The following is a 19,073-nucleotide window of genomic DNA, read 5'->3' as shown; positions in this document are numbered from 1 at the left end:
AAAAACAGGGAAAACAATTCTATGGTGTTAGAATAGTGATTATTTGTGGTGGTGGTGGTGGTGGTAGTGTGTGTGTGTGTGTGTGGGCGGGGGGGGGGGGGGTTACTGCCTGGGAAGGAGCATGAGGGAACTTTCTGGAATGTTGAAAATATTTTGAACCAGGTGGTGATCACATAAGAATTTCTGGAAGTGGAAATTCCTTAGCTCCCACTTAGGATTTTCGTGTTTTATTGCATAGATGCTATTACCTTCATAATAACAACCACCATCATCATCACCATCAGACAGCACTTTGAACTTCTGCAGTAGTCATAGTCCAAGCCTGGCTCACAGGTAGGAAATTCTATTCTTAAGCTAATTTGCTTGGAATGGAGTTAAATTTTCTTCTTTATTTTGCTTTTCTTTCTATTCTCTCTTTAGCCTCCAGTCAATAGTCGATTTGACAGAAAGTTTAGTGAGGCTTTTGAGACTGTCACTATATTCTACACAAACCCCATCCTCGGACGATTTTCTTCATTATCATTCTTTTTGGTTCTCAGTGCCTCTAAGAAATTGTTTCTTCCTTCAGCACATGGTGGAACAAGACACAGGTTAGGGAGGAGACACCCTGGGGCTAAGCCAGACCACATCAAGGCTGGTCTTTGTGCTGCCCACTTGTCAAAGCTACATGTCCCTAGTTAAGGCGAACTGGACCAACGGGCCAGTGGTGGTCTTTTCATTTACAAAGAGCATGTAAAAAGCTAGGTGGAAGCAGTGATGAATGTATCACTTTAAATCAGGACAAGAGATGAGCTGCCCTTTCTCTAAAAAGAATACAATGTGATCTTTTGAGAACATAGTTGTGGCTATCAACCGGAAGGTGCTGATTGTCTCCTGTCCTCCTTTCCTGTAAAGTTGCAGTACCAAGTAAGACTTTATAAAAATGTAAGGACCTCATTGCTCCGACTGTTTGCTTTGGCCTTTCTTGTGGTGAATGTTAATTTCCATAATAAGATGTTGGCCGGCAACTGGTTAGTAAAACCTGCAGGTGAGTACAAAGAAGTGTTCAGGCACTCACATTCTAGAAAAAGTTCCCAAAATTAGGTCTAGGTATCCTCCTCACGGCAGAAAAAACTCTTACTCTCCCTCCCTACCAACCTTTCAAGCTGATTTGGATGGGCTATTTTCTCTAGTACTTCCAGTGGGCACTGTGCAAGGCTGCTGGGCTTAGCTTTCTTGTACGTGGCCCACCCACTAGGGTGCCTGCCTGGCCTATGAGTCCCAGCAGTAAGATGCACTGGGCTAGGCCACCCTGGAGAGCATTGTGGGCTTGGAATAAAAGAAGAAGTGCTGGGAGGGTGGGAGTCCAAAAGGACCCCCGAAGGGCCTTACTTGTGTCTTTCATGGCAGAGAACAGGCAAAAGGACACCTGCCACAAAGTCGCTGGTGTTTTACAATTTTTTTTTTTATTTTTAAGTTTTTTATTTTATTTTTTTAAGATTTTATTTATTTATTTGTCAGAGAGAGAGCGAGTGAGCCCAGGCAGACAGAGTGGCAGGCATGGGCAGAGAGAAAAGCAGGCTCCCTGCTGGGCAAGGATCCCAATGCGGACTTGATCCCAGGACGCCAGGATCAAGACCCAAGCCGAAGGCAGCCGCTCAACCAGCTGAGTCACCCACGTGTCCCTGTTGCTGATGTTTTAGATAGAGAAGCAGCCACAGTGAGGACCACAATGGCCACAAGTCAAAAGCAGATACATTCATTCATTTCCTCCTTCTTCCTTCCTACCCAACATCCTGGACCAGCTAGGCTTTGAAGGGCCAGTGGCATGAAGGATTTTAAGGCCCAGATCCTGCGTCACCAGCCTTCTACTCCAAGGAGCAATGGATCCAGCTGGGGCCAGCAAGGGGACGGAGAGAAGATGGGATTTCAATTGAGTCTAACGTTGGAGATGTAACATAGTCCGGTTTGTTGGTTTTTTTTTTTAATATTATTTATTTATTTATTTGACAGACAGGGATCACAAGTAGGCAGAGAGGTAGGCAGAGATAGAGGAGGAAGCAGGCTCCCCACGGAGCAGAGAGCCCAATGCGGGGCTCGATCCCAGGACCCTCGGATCATGACCCAAACCAAAGGCAGAGGCTTTAACCCACTGAGCCACCCAGGCGCCCCCACAGTCCGGGTTTTAATGCTGAAGATGATAAACTCAGCTCAAGCGGAATCACTGCTGTCCTTTTACTGGGCTCGCTTTTTGAACTCTTCCGTCTACAGGTAATCTCAAGGTGAGCTCTCTAAACCACTGATAAGATCATGTTCTGACCCTGCTCAACATCTTCCCATGGGTTCATACCGCACTTGGCCTGAAGCCCAAAGTCCTTTCTGTAGCCGCACGTAGCCTGGGCCCCTGCTGCCTCTGTGACCCCAATTCCACTCATTCTGTGCCTTGCTCTGCCAGTCCGGCCTCCTTTCTCTTTCTTGGTGCCAATCACATTCTCATCTCAGGGCTTTTGCTGTTCCCTCTGCTGAAAACACTGTTCCCCAGATATTCAGATCTCTCTCTTCATTTAGGTCTCCACTCAATGCCGCATCCTCAGAGAGGCCATCTCTGACCACTATCTAAAATAGTGGTCCCTCCTATCTGCCTCATGAAGCTTTTGCTTTTCCTTTCCTCCCTGGCTCCCAATACTACTTGCTGTCATATCCTTTTAATATAGTATGCTTTTTATTGTCTCCTCTGATACTATCTAAGCTCATAGGGGAAATGATTTTGTCTCTTCTGTTGACTTTGGTATCTTGGGCAAAACATAGTGCCTGGCACATTTAAAAAGTTTCAGAAACGGGGGCGCCTTGTTTCGCCAGTCGATTAAGTGACCCACTCTTCATTTTGGCTCAGGTCATGATCTCATAGTTGTGAGATGAAGCCCTGTGTTGGGCTCTGTGCTAGGCAGGGTGTCTGCTTGAGATCTCTCTCTCTCTCTCTCTCTCTCTGTCTCCCTCTCCCTCAGCCCCTCCCCACTCCCCAAGTGTGTGCACTCTCTGTCTCTAAAAATAAATAAATAAATCTTTTTAAAAAAGTCTCAAAAATGTTTGTTGGGTGAATGGCCATCTAAGATGGCATTAAAGGGGAAAGGGGAGGGAAAGGGAAACGGAGCTTCAACAGAAATGAATTAAACTTAGTACTTTGAAGAACATTTTAAACAGTTAATATTTATACCCCACTGAGCTAAGATTCCTTAATAAGTCTAACAATAAATGATTGCTACGGTTGGGCTTACCAATATGTAAAAGTTAAGGATAGGCTTAATCTATAAAACCTTGAGTGAATTCTAGGGGAAAAGCCTGATTTTATACAAGTTGGTGTATGTGATAGATTGGAAAAACAAACAAACCCTACTTCAAAGTGAGGTTTATTATTTCTTTCCATGCTTTACATCTGGACTTGGCCACGCGGCTTTCTTTAGTCAATAGAACATTGGCAAAAGGAAGTACGAATGCTATTTTATTTTATTTAAGATTTTCTTTAATTATTTGACAGATAGAGATCACAAGTAGGCAGAGAGGCAGGCAGAGAGAGAGAGGAAGAAGCAGGCTCCTTGCTGAGCAGAGAGCCTGATGTGTGGGGCTCCATCCCAGGACCCTGGAATCATGACCCAAGCCAAAGACAGAGGCATTAATCCACTGAGCCACCCAGGTGCCCCTGAAATGCTATTTTAAATTGGAGCTTGCCCTCCCTTGCTGCTGAAAACTAGAAGCTCCCTATATGAAGAAGCAATATAGAAAGAACATCCTTTCATCTCAGCCATCAGATGAGGCTCCAGGCTTTCCACATCTACATGAGTGGACCCAGCAAAAAAAGGCAGAACTGCTTTGCTGATTTCAGCCCAAATAGCTGATTCACAGAATTGTGAATGAACAAATAGTTGTTTTAAGCTACTACATTTTGGCGGGGCTTTATACAGGGGAGACTAACTGATAAAGTAGGTTTAGGGGTACTATATACTAAATTAAATTCCACTGTGGACATGGTCGAGACACACAGATGAAGCTGCTGGCTCATCATCTATGGGTGATACCTGGGGAATACAGGAACATAAGCACAGGATGTCTTCTAGTACTGGGTTTGAAACTATCTACGCTATTTATTGGCTGTGTGACCTGGGTGAAACTGCTTTGCCTTTCTAAACCTCAGTTTTCATAATTATAGAGAACAGGCCTAAAATACTGCCCTAACCTTTTGCTACTCGGAGTCTGATCTTAAACCAGCAACACTAGTATGACCTGGGAGCTAGTTTGAAATGCAAATTCTCAGGTCCCACCCCAGGACTGCTAAATCAAAATCTGCCCTTTAAAAAGATCCCCCCGAGGATTTGTGCACACATCCCAGTCTGAGAAGGGCTGCTGGATTCCGCTGGCTTTACTCAACATCACCACATCTCCAAGACCTCTGAGCAGTGAAGAGCCACCCAGCTTTTCTCTGGGTTTTGTCTTTCCTTCTTTTCCAATCTGGCTGGGAAACTTGGTTTAGGCTATTTTTCTTGACTTCTGCACAGACAGGTTCAGCTAACTTAGGAGCATGTTTAAGGGCTAAGCTAAAATTGCAGCTTAGCAATTTTGCTGGGGAGTTGTCAGTGGGCGCTCAGCCCCCTCCCACTTAAGGATGCCCAGCTGGTAAACTTTTAATCCCCCGCCCCTCTCCAATCCCAATCTCCTTTTAGCCCTGCCTGGAAAGGGCCAGGACGTGGCAGAGGAATGAGACTTTGGTATCTACAACTGCTTCTGCCCATCAAGAGCCTGGACATCCCCTCTCCAATCCCCACACTGCACGAGCGGCCACGCTCACTCTTTCCTCCTGGCCGGCCGGACCTGCTTAGGCGGCTGAGCATGCCCAGTTTAGCAGCGAGCGTGGCCCCAGTCCCCAATGCGCAGGTGCCACGTCTCCGGGTTTTGGTGGCCGCCGGCCGGGAGGAGGAGGCGGAGTGGCCTAGGGGAGGAGGAAGCCCTCCCGGGAGTTCTGGAGCTGCGCGCTGAGGGTCCACACAAAGAGTGATGCTAGAGTCCGCACCGTTAGGGTCTGAGTGCAAGAGCGACTCGGATTCACCGGGGGGCCGTTGTAGGGTAGGGGCGAGGCAGGAACTGGCTGGAGCAGCGCCCCAGCGTTACAGGGAAGAAAGTCTGGGGGGTTTGCGTCTCTGAGGTTGCACTTGGGGGAGGACTTTTTGGAACCACTTAATCTCTCTGTGGCTCAGTTTAAGCCTCGGAAAAAAAAGTAATAGTAGTACTTGCTTTGGAAGATTGTTTTAAGGATTACATGAATAAAAAAGCGTTTAGAATAGTGCCCGAAGCACTGTAAGCGCTTTATGTGTTTATAAAACAAAATGTAATCAAATAAACACCTCCCCCACCCTCGCCAATCGCTTTGGGGTACCACTTTCGCCAGTCCTGGACCCCTCCGCTGCCCCCGCCCCACGGCCCGCGGCTGGCTGCTGGTCTCCCAGCAGAGCAGGGTGCCACTCCCCCCTACCCCCAAGCTTTTGCGCCCCGCGCCACCCTGCACGCACCAGGACCCAGGACCCCAGACCTTGGGCACGTGCTGCGGCGCCAGGGCTGCGGTGGGCGGCCGGGGAGACCCCCGAGGAGCGCGCCGCGAGGCGGCTTCCCCGGACGCCCCACCCACCGCCTCCCGGAGCGGCGCGCGACCCTCCAGGGCCGTCCGCCCCCTGCCGCGAGGCTGCGCCCCCGGCCCCCCCGGCGCCCCCTCCCCGCCAGCCGGCTCGCGGCAGCCGGGCGGCCGGCCCTGCCCCTGCCCACCCCCAGCCCAGCCCGGGCGCGCCGCACTGGGCATGCTCCGTAGCCTGGGCAGGTTGGGGCTGCGAGGCGACAGCTCGGGCTCTGGAGCCGGGAGGCGAACGGGGAGGGAGACTCGGGGTTGGGGTAGAGGGAACAGCCGGCCACGAAGGGGCAGCGGGACCCGGGGCCGGGGACACGCCGAGCCCCGCGGGCGGGCGGGCAGGCGGAGCGGGCCAGCGCTGCTCCGCGGCTTCGGCAAGGAGCGCCCGCGGAGACCCCCCGCCCTCGGCAGAGGTGAGGATCGCGCGCGGGGAGGCGGGGAGGCGGGGGGCGGGCGGGGGCCGGCGGGAGGGCGGGACCGGAGGCGCCGGGAGGGGGCTCAGCGGCCGGCTCTCGGGGGTTGGGGGGTGGGGGCTGGTGGCGCGGGGAGCAGTAAGTGAGCCGCACCGCAAACAAGATCTCACACACACACCACACACACACATACACACACGCGCGCGCGCGCGCACACGCGCGCACACACTGGGTCTCCAGGCAGCGGCCGTGGCCGCATCCCCGGCAGCAGCTCCGGGCAAAGTGACAGGTAGGAGAAGGCATTTCGGGTCCCGCCCGAGGATGCTCCCGCCCGCCCAGGTTCGCGGGCTTGTTTGTTCCCGGCGGGTGCGTCCTGGACGCGTGCGCGCGCACCCGGATGCCCTGCCGGTGAGCCCGTGCAGGTGCGGGGTGCTAGGCGCCGCGCGCGCGGGAGGCAGGGGTCCGCACGCCACCCCCTCCCCTGTAATCATCGCCTACTGGGTTTCCTCCGACTCCGTCCAGACATTAACCGCTTCTGGCTAGAAATAGCTCGGCTCGACGTGTATATGATTATTTTGGTTGGAAATAGTTGGCACCGTGCAAAGCATGTAAATGTGTATGCATGTGGGTCTTCTTACCTCTTCTAGGGAGGTAATAGAAATGATTGACCATTTCCACTTAAAACAACACTGACAGGCCAGCACTCGGTGGGGGGCAGTGTTTGAGCCTCCTAAAAGCTTATAAATGATGGAGATTAAAGGTTGGTTGTTTTTTTTTTTCAGAATTTTAAAGTTGTCTTTTCTTTAACTAATTAGACTCTATTTAGTATAGTTCTTCTGCCTGTAGACTTTGTAGGCAGTACTGAAGTATGGAAATATGGAAGTCATCAATTTCCAATTGTTTCTAAGCGTGCCTTTATCTAGAATCATAAAACTCGCATAAACTAGGATTTTTCTAGAGAAAATACAAATGCCTATTATATTTTCAAACTTATGCATGTATTTGAGAGATAACTTCCTACTGCCCCCCCCTTTTTAAGCTCTTGTAGCGAGTCTCTGGTTATACACAGGAGTTTAAAATTTAGTTTCAGTCAAACTATTAGTGGAAGATTGCCTTTTTTTAAAACCATAAATGTGATGCAGGGTGATCTATAAATTAGGAGTGTGTGGGAGATAGCTGTTTAATATTTCTGTTTGGTTGGCACTAATGTCATTCAAACATAGGCAGCCCTGTAATACTTAAAATTGAATTGAGTTTCCTCTTTAAAGGGAAATCAGATTCATAAAGTAAACATGACCAGGAAAAGCAACTGGTGACTTTACCTGGGCTATCTATGAGGTGGGTAAGAAAGTGTCTAAGGAACTGTGTTCCTCGGGGAAAACTGTGCCTCTGTGTGTGTGTGTGTAAAATTTAACTTTTTCCTTCTAGTTTTTTCAGGACACTTGGTTTCAAAAATATGTGGTTCAACTGAGAACCTAGGGTTGTGTACTCTTCAGACTTAAGTGGCCTAAGTTATAGAGCACAGAAATCTAGCTGGGTAGGGGCGTGTAGTTTAATCTGCCATTATTCATGTTATGTAATCTAGAATGATGTTTTTCATAGCACAGTCTTGCATAGTTTTCTGCTGGTGTTTTAATCTATTATGTCATCTTCCTTTTGAACTGTAGAAGTTTAATAAATGATTGCCATCTTGGGAAAACACCTGTTTTCATAGAAATTCACTTTTTTTTTAAAAGATTATTTATTTATTTATTTGACAGAGAGAGAGAGAGAGAGATCACAAGTAGGCAGAGAGGCAGGTAGAGAGAGAGGGGGAAGCAGACTCCCTGCTGAGCAGAGAGCCAGATGCCTGCTCAATCCCAGGACCCTGACACCATGACCTGAGCCCAAGGCAGAGACTTAACCCGCTGAGCCACCCAGGCGCCCCAGAAATTCACTTCTTATATGGAAGAGCATTTTTTTTAATTGGCATTTTTATTTCAGGAGCCTTTTGCTGCCAGAGCTAGTAACCCTTTGCGTGTAGCATATTATGGCAGCTAAAGGTATCCTCCAGTAGATTACCAATTACACATCCCTCCAACTGTGATTACTCAACCATCTGAATTTCGTTTTGATTTAGCTTTGATGATATCACCGCCCAGCTTTGAATTAATGGCTGTTGAAAATGCTATTCTACAAGTAACTGTCAAAACAGAATTTCTAATACTCCATTTGATCACTGGATACACATTTCTATCTGTCGGAATAATGCTACCTTTATTTTACAAATGCACACCCACACAGAAGCGCTTTGTTCTCAAATACTGTCTTCGGAGTTTTATATTTATGTGCCTGACAATGTGAATGATATTAAACTACTCTGCCCCAGAATCTTGAGGTAGTGTGTTTTCGCCTATGAGGGAGCAAAATAGGGAAGTTTAAAAAGTGGTAAGGGTCTCTGCTTTTCAAAAAAAAAAAAAAAAATGGTAAAGTTTACGGAAAAGCTTTTGCAGAAAATGAACTTTAAAAATCTGTATCACTTTGAGCAATTTCATCTCCAGCAGAGACCTAGCCAATGCCTTTTGCCCGCTATTTTATGTTGTCCAAGAATACATCCACCTGTCTTGGCCTTATTGTGCACTGCTGATTTTGGCTTCAGGGGCCAGTTATGTTTACTAGGAACTGAAATGTGTTTGCCTAGTAATCCCTAACCCACCCTCAAAATTAAAATTGTAGTAAAATGCCTTTCAGTGCTGCCGTGTTGTTTTCCTTGAACGGATCACATTGGCATGCTAATTTGTGAACGGATGTGACATAAGTTAGACCAGTTTCTGGATATTGTGTTGCATTTCCATCCTCAAACTTTCAGATGTAGCCAGCCGACTCAAATATCACAATTAACAACTTTTGTGGATTTTTAAAAAATGCATTAGTCGTTAGCTACCGAGTTTACTCGATTTTTAAAAATTTAAAATCTTACATTGAGAATAAATTATACCTTTTTGTATCACAGGACTTAATGTAGTCATAGGAAAAAAAGCTTATGTATTTCTCCCCCTCTCCCCGAATGCCCTTAGTAGTGAATAGTGAACTCAAACATTTTGGAGGAAGCAAAAATATTCTTTGGAACTTTAAGTTATTTAGCAGATTGTGGCTAAATTATCATCGTGTGTAAGGACCACTTCTAAAGTAAGGATGAAACAGCCTGTTTATTAGCACTCGTGACCTAGGTTTTTAATAAACTGGCTATCGCAGTAAGTCTTGTAAAACCAAGAACTTCTGCATTTTATATGCAGAATGAGGTCAAGGACTAATGGAGCTGCTTTAATGATCACACTTGGTATTTCATGTCCAGACTGAAGTTTCTAAAATAGATGCTTTCACCTCATAATGTGAACTTGTAGGCCATATTAGTGTCTGCCAAAAAGACTCATCTACCTCTCAAGAAATAAATACAGCTTTTCATTGCCAATGGTGGGCAGCAGTGACTTTCTGTGGTTTTGCTGGCGCAAAGACACTGCTTAGTTCTCAGTACTGTCCATTCTGTATTTTTCTACTCCCCTGCAATTGTCAAGAAATGTAATGACCTTGCATAGGTCTTTCCTCCATTCCTTAGTATTTGTTCTTCTGTGTAACAGTTTCTCTTTTGATAAAGCCTTCCCCCTTAAAGTAGAAATACTTCCTCAGGGTGTAGTACTGTTTATCTAGTTATACCTTAGAAGGATATGAAAGTCTAGCACGTTCAGAGGCTATGATTCTTTCACTAACCAAATAGAAATATGGGTGGTTTACATCACCCCATTGGAAGTAGAGCTGGGTGCTAACGCATCACTGTGGAGATGGGTGAGAAGTCTGCACGGCCTTCATCAGAATTAAGCCTGCTTTAAAAAAAAAAAAAATCACCCAGAGTCACTTTTATTCTCAAGGCCCATTGCACCCAGTTGCAAACAACCACCCTCAAGTCCCACTTTGTAAAAGTCTGGTTGGAAGCTCATGGCTTTGGATGCTTTTCATATGCTCAAGGTGTAACTCAAGTTCACAGGGGAGGTGAAGGTGCTATAGCCCTACCTTCCAGATCTTAGCTGGGAGATCCTTCCATGAAGGAGGATGAATGGTTAGCAGGTTTTTTTTTTTCTCTGCATGGACTCCCTCTACTTTTTCTTTGAGGAATCAAAATAGTTGAAAGAGACAGAAATCAGAGGAAAGTGTTTCTCTGAACACCTTTCTAGCCTCCCACCTATAAAACCTTCTTTGAGAAGGTCGCATACCAGGTGATGGCAGGATAGTGTTATCTCACCCGTTGACTGGGAGTCTCCGTCACAGTTCTTCTCCCATGATCCTTTGGGATGCTGAGGGTTGGGAAATTCTACCTCTAGTGACCACACTACCCTTGGGGTCAGGCAAGCCATTGCTTTGAGATACATTGCCTTCAAAGTATTCTTTTGCTCCTGAACAATTGGGTGTTTTTGGTTCCCTGACATGACTGAGCCACCTCTTCAGAACAAGGGGAAGAAAGTAACTTGATGTCATTCGTTATAAACAGGTCATCCAGAGGAAAGAGACCGCAGACCTTTAGATTTATACTTGACATCTCATGCTGCCCTCTGGAGCAAGAGTCCTTCATCTCGGGTCTACCCTGTAATGGTCTGAGGATGGAATTGGGTGGGTTGATGAATTTAGCTGGCAAATGAATTATGTCTTTATTTGCATTTACCTCCAAATGACGATTAGGCTAAGTATTATTGTCAGTCTGGATCTTGGCATTTAAAGGGTTGAAAAAGAAACACATGTATTACTAGGTATGCCCAGATTAAAAAAAATTATTTTGATAAGTATATTCAATATCAATTGTTTTCCTTTGTGCTTCATTTGATACATTTAAAAGTATTACATTCATAGGGTCTATATGATTCCCCAGATTTGGCAGAGGGTGGGGTTTGTGACCCACTGAAGGTAAAGGACAACTGCTCTAGAAACACTTTGTCTTAGAGGCAGCTGGGGGCTAAGTGGGGGGTTGCATCGTGGGTTTGCTTTCAGCAGGTGCAAAGTTGCTAAGACCCTCGGGTGTTGGAATCAGGCAGACCTGAGTTTGAATCTCAACGATGTCTTGTATTAGCTATGTGATCTTGGGCACCTACCCACTTGCCCCATCTGTAAAATGTGGAGAATAACCCCATAGGGCAAAAGTGCACAGCACACTGTACTGTGTCTGACGCTGGGGATTGTTGTTTCTGTTGCTTTTGCTACAGATGAGATTAGTCTTTCTCCTCGGACACTAGTTTTACTGCTCACTCTCTCCTTCCCTGGAGAGGCAGATGCCATTGACCTAGCCATACAAAGTAGGCTGAGTCAGTTCCTTTAAAACGTGTAACAGAGGTCCCCTGGCTGGCTCAGTTGGTTAAGTGTCTGCCTTCGCCTCAGGTCATGATTTCAGGGTCCTGGGATCGGGCCCCAGGACAGGCTCCCTGCTCAGCTGGGAGTCTGCATCTCTTTCTCCCTTTACCTCCCCCCACCCTCCGCACCTGCTCATGGTGTGCACTCTCTCTCAAATAAGTAAAATCTTAGGGCGCCTGGGTGGCTCAATGGGTTAAGCCTCTGCCTTCAGCTCAGGTCATGATCTCAGGGTCCTGGGATCGAGGCCCGCATCGGGCTCTCTGCTCAGCAGGGAGCCTGCTTCCCCTCTCTATCTCTGTCTGCCTACTTGTGACCTCTCTCTCTGTCAAATAAGTAAATAAAATCTTTAAAAAAAATAAAATCTTAAAAACAAACAAACAAACTCGTAACAAGGGATACTTGCTGTGTCCCTCTGCAAGTATGGAAAGTTCTGGTCACCTTTTCGGGCTGCCGTGAAGTTCCACATCATCCCCCCGGACTTGCCTAACCCTGTTAAATCAGCCCTAATTGCCTCAAATTCTGTGACTGCGGGGCTGCAAACTCTACTCAGTGCGCCAGATTTTATCCTTAGGGCATCTGTGCCTCCCACCAGGCTTTTAAAAAAGATCATCGTAAGCCATGTAGGCCTGGAAGGAGAGAGGTATTGCCCAGAATAATTTGGAGATCTCTGGTGTTTGGGAGGCTTGGTGCCTCCCGCTTTCGCCTGGGTCTTCAGTGGCGCACGTCACACAGTAATAGGAGCAGTGGACATAACCCGACAGGCATTTGTTGAGAGAAGGGCGTGTGCCACGTCCTTGGATCCTTTCTTTGGTGGTTACTAATAGTGTCTTCGTTTACACTTGGGGAAACGGAGGCTGGGGAAGGTGAAGTTGCTTTAGGGAGTTAAATTTCCAGGAGGGACGCACGCCCAGGTGGATGGATGCCGGCACTCCAAGTTCTAACCGCTGCCTTGCCTTACCTGCCGCCGAGGCGCGTGCTGCCGAAAGATGTGTTGCTGTAAGATGTTTGATGACCGTTATTTTAAGTGACCAGGCTGAGGTCTGACAGAGAAGGTTCTGGCAACCCTGCTGGGAATGTGTAATTGAAATAGGAAGTTGAGCATTGAACCCTGTGTCCTCTAATCCTGCAAACTTTTGTTTCCGAACGTGCTTGGGCCAGAAGTCTGAGAGAGGGAGATTACTAAAGGCTACTCTGGGGAAGCCTAGGAAGCAATTTTGGTGTTCTGCAGGGCCAGCTTTTACCTGGGGAGGCCGCCCAGGTGGTAGAGACATGTGGGAGTGGTGGGGGGCACGCAGGGCTGATGGATGCCCCCTACCCCCCGCCCGGTGGGTATCCAGCACAGGGTTGCCACTGCTTCCACAATTTTCAGAGAAGCGTGAAGTCAGGTTTCTTTTTATGTGTGAGATCTCATTTGAAAATGGTTTAGAAATCAATTAAAATAAAAACAAACATGTCAGCCCCTGGGCTGGCCAAACAAAACCCATGTGTGGAACCAATTTGGCGCATCAGCTCCCATTTTGAGCCTTTGTCTACTGTGCTCCGAAATAGTGTGTACTAGAAATTGCCAGAACTGTTGTTTCATCTTGAAGTAAGCCCAGCATCCTTTTTTTTTCCCCCTATTAAATTTCTTACCAAGGTTGCTGTGGTCATTTATATCCAGCGGACATAGATTTTAGATCTGAATTTCCACTGTTTTTCTTTTCCTTCATTTTTCTAAGATGTTAGCAAATATGCAAAGTTGAGGGAGGTAAGACATGGTTTTCTTTCCTATATCCCAGTGCTCCTTTATTTTTATTTATTTATCTGACAGACAGAGATCACAAGCAGGCAGAGAGGCAGGCAGAGAGAGAAGCAGGGGAAGCAGGCTCCCTGCTGAGCAGAGAGCCCAATGTGGGGCTCTATCCCAGGACCCTGAGATCACGACCTGAGCCGAAGGCAGAGGCTTTAAACCACTGAGCCACCCAGGCGGCCCCCCAGTGCTCCTTTAAATAAGAACACCCCAAGTATGGAGAAATGGGTGACTGCATTTATGGGGACATGCAGGTTCTTTTTTGTACATCACTGTCTTGAACGCTAACCAGTCGCAAAACATTTTCACTGCTACGTGGTAGTTGCCATGTTTGTCCTGGACATGCAGACTTTAGATCTGTTTCTGCAGGTTAGTATTTCAAGGTGTGGTTGACTTAACAGTCCTCATTTTCCTTTTGGCTCTTAAATGAGTGGATCACAAGTGATCAAATGAGGGTCAAATCCCTTTGAGGTGGGTTTCTCATATCTGCTGATGCACTGTCATTGGACAAATCACCAAACTCTCTAGAATTTCTTTCTTTCTTTTTTTTTTTTTTAAAGTTTTTTATTTATTTGACAGCGGGCGAGAGAGCACGTGTGAGAGAGAACAAGCTGGGGGAGTGGCAGGCAGAGGGAGAAGAGGGCTCCTGGTTGAGCAGGGAACCTAATGTGGGACTTGATCCCAGGACCCTAAGATCATGACCTGAGCGGAAGGCAGATGCATAACTGACTGAGACACAGGGGTCCCTAGAATTTGTGTTAATTTTTTTGGTTTTCATGGGTTTTTAAAATGATGTGTATGATACATTAATATATTTCAATGCAAATGGTAATGCAGAAATATAGAAATAAAATGTAAAATACTCTTACCCACCTGCGCCCATCCCAAAATATGACTATTGGGAACAGCTTAGAGGGCCTCTTTCCTTTCCCTTTATTGTTCATTTACATGTGTAAGTATATATATACCTGTCTTTTTCTTATTACATAAACAGGATTATTCTTTATACATTTTTCTGTGATTTGCTTTTATTCGTTTAAGGTAAGTCATTGAGCCCTTTCCATGTCAGTGTGCTGGATATCTTTTTCTTTCTAACATTATAGAAACTTTGGTGCTATGGATACATTGCACCCTGAAAGATTAGAGATTTTTTAAAAAGATTATTTATTTATTTATTTGACAGACAGAGATCACAAGTAGGCAGAGAGGCAGGCAGAGAGAGAGGAAGGGAAGCAGGTTCCCTGCTGAGCAGAGAGCCTGATGCAGGGCTCCATCCCAGGGCTGTGGGATCATGACCTGAGGCGAAGGCAGAGGCTTTAACCCACTGAGCCACCCAGGCGCCCAAGATTAGGGATTTTTGTACATAGGTCTTTGTGCACCTCTGCAGGATTTTCTTGCAGCTAAATTCCTAGAAATAGAAATAATTGGTCAAGAGGGTATGCACATTTTCCATTTTGAGAGAGCACTGCCAAATTGCCTTTAAGAAAGTCCTCCAGGGAGTTTCTATCTCGTGGAACCTCAAATTATGAACATATCCTCTAATTGAAGCATGCCCCACATTGTTACATTAGTTCACTGATTCAGTCAGATTTCAGTTGTCGGTTATATACAGTGCACGAGGAAATGATGGAGAAATAGTGTAGGTTCTTAAATTTCTTGAAAATATAGTACTTAGTCAGAAGGAATTTCTCAGTTAATAGGCCAGTTTAGAAACTCTTTAGTAAAAAGATACCTTGCAGACTCAGAATTGAAAATCTGTATTCTGATCAGTTTGGTTAGCTGTGGAATTCTAGATCACTCACAGCAGGGACATGTCATAAACACCTTTGAATATATGGTCAAAGAAGAGAGGGACTGCACAGCCAACAGGGGCTGATTTTGACCTGGGAAAATCAAGTTAATTTCAATGCTAAAAATTCTGTCCAGGTGTATTTATAGCTTTCAACTTTCAAATACTTACTTAAGAATCTCATTTACTTTCTACTTAGAGAATTGTAAGCTTCAGAGATAATGCTATTTTATTGAGTTTTATTATTTAGTAGCTACCTGAAGGTAATTTCTATAATATTTAGATCTGATATATAGACAAAGGACTGTTACATACATTAGAAACCCTTCTTTTTCATTTTGAGAGATATTGGGGAAAATACAGAAAAATCTAGGTCACTGATTCCCAAGTTTTTCCAAAAATCACAACTTCAATAACTGTAGTTGTTACCAATAAGATGAAGTGAATTATTAGTACTTTTTAGAATTTTGTGCCATCCCTTGAAAGACTTGGAGTCACCTTAAAGTGTCACAGTATCTGGTTTAATATTCTTGATATGGATAAAGAGTAGGAAAATGGGATGTTTCTGTTTTCAAGGATGGATTTGGTTCTTTTTGTGTTTCTCCAGATACCCGTTTTTGAGAAGAATTCTGGTTAGGTTTGGCATTGACATTCAGATTCTGATTGTATGCCTTCTGCATGTTTATTTTTACAGCACGCTGAATTGTAGAAATATGGTAGGATTCAGTTCTCTTTCCTTGGCATCGAAACCTTGCTATTCAAGAAAGTGTGTACTAGGTTTTTGCTCATGGAAATGTGATGACAATTTACAGTTTACGGTTTCTTTTGATTGTGTCTGCAAGAGCCACAGTGGAGGGCCTTCCCTGGTCTGTCTTTAACTCCGTGTCATTTAGGGCCTGCCAAGGAACAGATGGCATGTGTAAACTGAGTCCTCTGTGGAGGGTTTAATAAAGGGACCATTTGGAGAGTTTGGGCAGGTGTAGGGAACACAACCAGGTGGGGGCTGCAGAAAGACTTAGTAACGATGGGGAACTCTTCGTGCTCTGAGTGGAGGGGCAAGAAGGCTGTCTGGCTAGAGCTGTGTCCTTTTGTAGGGAAAACACAGTCAACCTGTCTTGTGCCTGCAGGGAGACAGTGGGGAAATAAATATGCCTACCTCACTCTTCCCTTGCCTCCCAAACTTCTGGCTGGTATCATCCTTTAGCTGAATCCAAACAGAAGCCAAGGGGCTTAGGCAAGGAGGCAAGGCTGGAGAAGTGTTACAAATGGGTATGGGGAGGCAAATGGCAGGTGCTACCCATCTGCCATCCAGAACAGAGTTTTCAGAGGTCAGGCCAGGGTGGAAAGCCTGGTTTGGGGGACAAAAAAGAGAAAATATCTACGGTGATTAAATTCAAATTGAAGGTAAGAATGTTCTAGACCACCACATGGCTGATATCAGTATGATTTGTGGTGGGCCATAGAGAAACTCCCTCACTGCCCACCCCCCCAAATTGCTAGTCCATTTGAAATGGATTGTGTTTCTTGACATATGCCTAGAATGGGAAACTTGATGTGTTTATCTGAAGATCCCAAAGTGTAGGCCCTAGACAGCTGAGATAGAAGGGATACATAAAGTCTGTCAATATGGAATTGGATACCTAAGATATCATTCCTTTGCTTTTAATATTTTATGAAAATGTTTTATTTAAAATGTCAGGTACCTAGGGGAAGAGACTAGGAGGAAATTAAGGTTATTAGCAGTAATTTTCCTTCAAAGAAGTCAATTTAACGGAATCATTAGCATCTCTGAATGGAAATGAACAAGCTTTATTTTCCCATTTGTTCAACATGGCAGGAAGGCTCGGAGATTTTGGGTTCATTTATTTTCTCATTTTCGTGGCCCTGTTGTTTGAAAAGATGAAAAGACTGCTCTGTTTGGTTTGTGTACTTGTTCTGAATGAACAAGCAGTGAAATTTGATTAGAATCATAAAATCATACTGCTGAAAGGAATATCAGAGTTCATCTCTTCTTACCTCCAAGTGTTATGGTGTAAGAAACTAAGGCATTAGTTATTAGCATTTGCTGCTGTGCAAATTCTCTGAGTTGGTGACTCTGGGGAGGTCATATCACTTTGCCAATACTGAAGGAATTACACTAGACTGGTTCATTTTTGCTATTCCCTTACAGACTCTGGAAGTTCCTATTTGCAGTGGCTTGCTTGTCCATCCTATACAATTTTCATATAGAAGAGGCAGAGCTGTGACATCTGGACTACCACCCATTTTAAGGGATGGATGGTAGACCAGATGTCACAGATGTTCTCTGGAGGTCTCTACATTGCTCATGACTCATCTTACTCTATTTACTTTCTGTATAAGATTAACTCCTCCACCTCTACCATTTTTACAACCTATTTACTGATGACTCCTCTATCTCTGACCTCTTATCTGATTTCCACTCATATCCTGCTGGATTCAAGTTCTACAGGATACTCTCAGATTGGTGTATCCAGAAGAGAAGTCCTCAACTTCACTCCAAATCCATGTCTCATCCTGGGTTCTAAATCTTCATGAAAGAAGCCACAGATCTCTTGAGTCTACCCTATGACTATCTTGCATTTCTGTCTGTTCTTGTCCATTCCCGCAGCCACCGCCTAAGAGTTGTTCACAACATTCTGTGCCTTGATTGTTCCTGTAATGTTTCAATCGGCTTCCCTATTGTTCTGTCTCTTTCATTCCTCATTCATGTGTTCTACTGGTTCTTGAGTACCACATACTGTAACAGTGAGTTGTAGCTCTTGCCCTCAGGGGTTTACAGTTTACTGGAGGAGGTAGATAAACAGCTACTTTATAAATTTACATCCCAGGGCATCTGGTGACTCTTGGTTTCTGCTCTGGTCATGATCTCAGGGTCGGGGGATCAAGCCTGGATTCTGGCTCTGTACTCAGTGCAGAATCTGTTTGGGATTCTCTCTCTCTCTCTCTCTCAGCTGCTTCCCCTGCTCGCCCGTGCATGCACACACACTCTCTAAATAAATAAAATCTTTAAAAGAAATTTTTTTTAAAGATTTTATTTATTTATTTGACAGAGATCGCAAGTAGGCTGAGAGGCAGGCAGAGAGGAGGAGGAAGCAGGCTCCCCGTCGAGTAGAGAGACCAACATGGGGCTCAATCCCAGAACCTCGGGATCGTGACCCGAGCCAAAGGCAGAGACTTTAACCCACTGAGCCAGCCAGGCACCACTTAAAAAAAAAATCTTAAAAAAAAAAAAATGAATTTACATCTCTGCTGCTTTACTCCATTCTCCTTACTCAGCTAAGGTAATTTGCACAAAACAAATCTTTTTATAGCATTACCTCTAAAATGCTTCAACAGTTCTCTGTTGCTTTCAGGACTTAATTCTGTTTCCCTAATTTGCCAAATACGAGCCATTCCACGACCGGACCACAACAGTGAAGTTTTAATGTTTTTGTTTTTGTCACCTATTTTATGCTGTATTAAAGTTCCAAGAACATAAGGTCCGTGGCCACAGTGCCTTTGCTGACTTTGCACCCAACTTCCTTCTGCACCTGGCTGAACCCTGCAGGCCTTCACACACACACACCCCGCCCCCCCCCCCGCCTCCCCCCCACCCCCCCCCCCCCGCAGCTGTCCTCTTCCCTGCAAATCCTGCCTAGATTTCAACTCCAGGTTGGATGCCCCACCTTAGTCCTACTGTTGCATGGTTTGCAAATTTTAGCCAAGGCATATCTTCCTTGGGGAAGGGAAGAATCTGGTGCATATGAGAAGACTAAATCTTTGTGTCTGAAATGAATGAACTAAAATGCCATGATCACAGAGTCTGCAGGTTGGGCAAATTAGGGAAGCAATCTGATGAATAAGCAGAAGAAGTACCATGTTAAATAAACTGAAACCATCTGCAGACATACTACAGAGGGAAGAAGTATTCCATGATTATTTACACTGGCCTCTGAAAGGTAGCACAGTAATCAGTTTGGAAAGGCGATCAGTAATCTGAAAACTCTGCATTCATTAATTCTGCTAACAGAAGTTCTGATCAGTGGATAGTGTGCCAGAACC

General features: G+C 45.4%; 1 protein-coding gene across 7 annotated transcripts in view; it reads left to right on the top strand.

Moving 5' to 3' along the window:
- The first annotated feature begins 5,889 nt into the window (after positions 1–5,889).
- PLCB4 (phospholipase C beta 4) overlaps positions 5,890–19,073 on the top strand; it is a 420,401-nt gene continuing 407,217 nt past the window's right edge. For 3 of the 7 annotated variants that reach the window (XM_045980895.1, XM_045980893.1, XM_045980894.1), the window contains exon 1: positions 5,891–6,060. The gene's annotated coding sequence lies outside the window, so the exon portion shown is untranslated. Of the gene's footprint in view, positions 6,061–6,219; positions 6,350–19,073 lie in introns of those variants that run through there. The other 4 variants (XM_045980886.1, XM_045980883.1, XM_045980887.1 and 1 more) reach the window with 3 other exon arrangements.

This window comes from Meles meles, chromosome 16 (assembly GCF_922984935.1).
Source record: "Meles meles chromosome 16, mMelMel3.1 paternal haplotype, whole genome shotgun sequence".
NCBI classification, from domain to species: Eukaryota; Metazoa; Chordata; class Mammalia; order Carnivora; family Mustelidae; genus Meles; species Meles meles.
The sequence above is the reverse complement of the archived record's forward strand: the minus strand, read 5'-3'. Positions and strand labels throughout refer to the sequence as shown.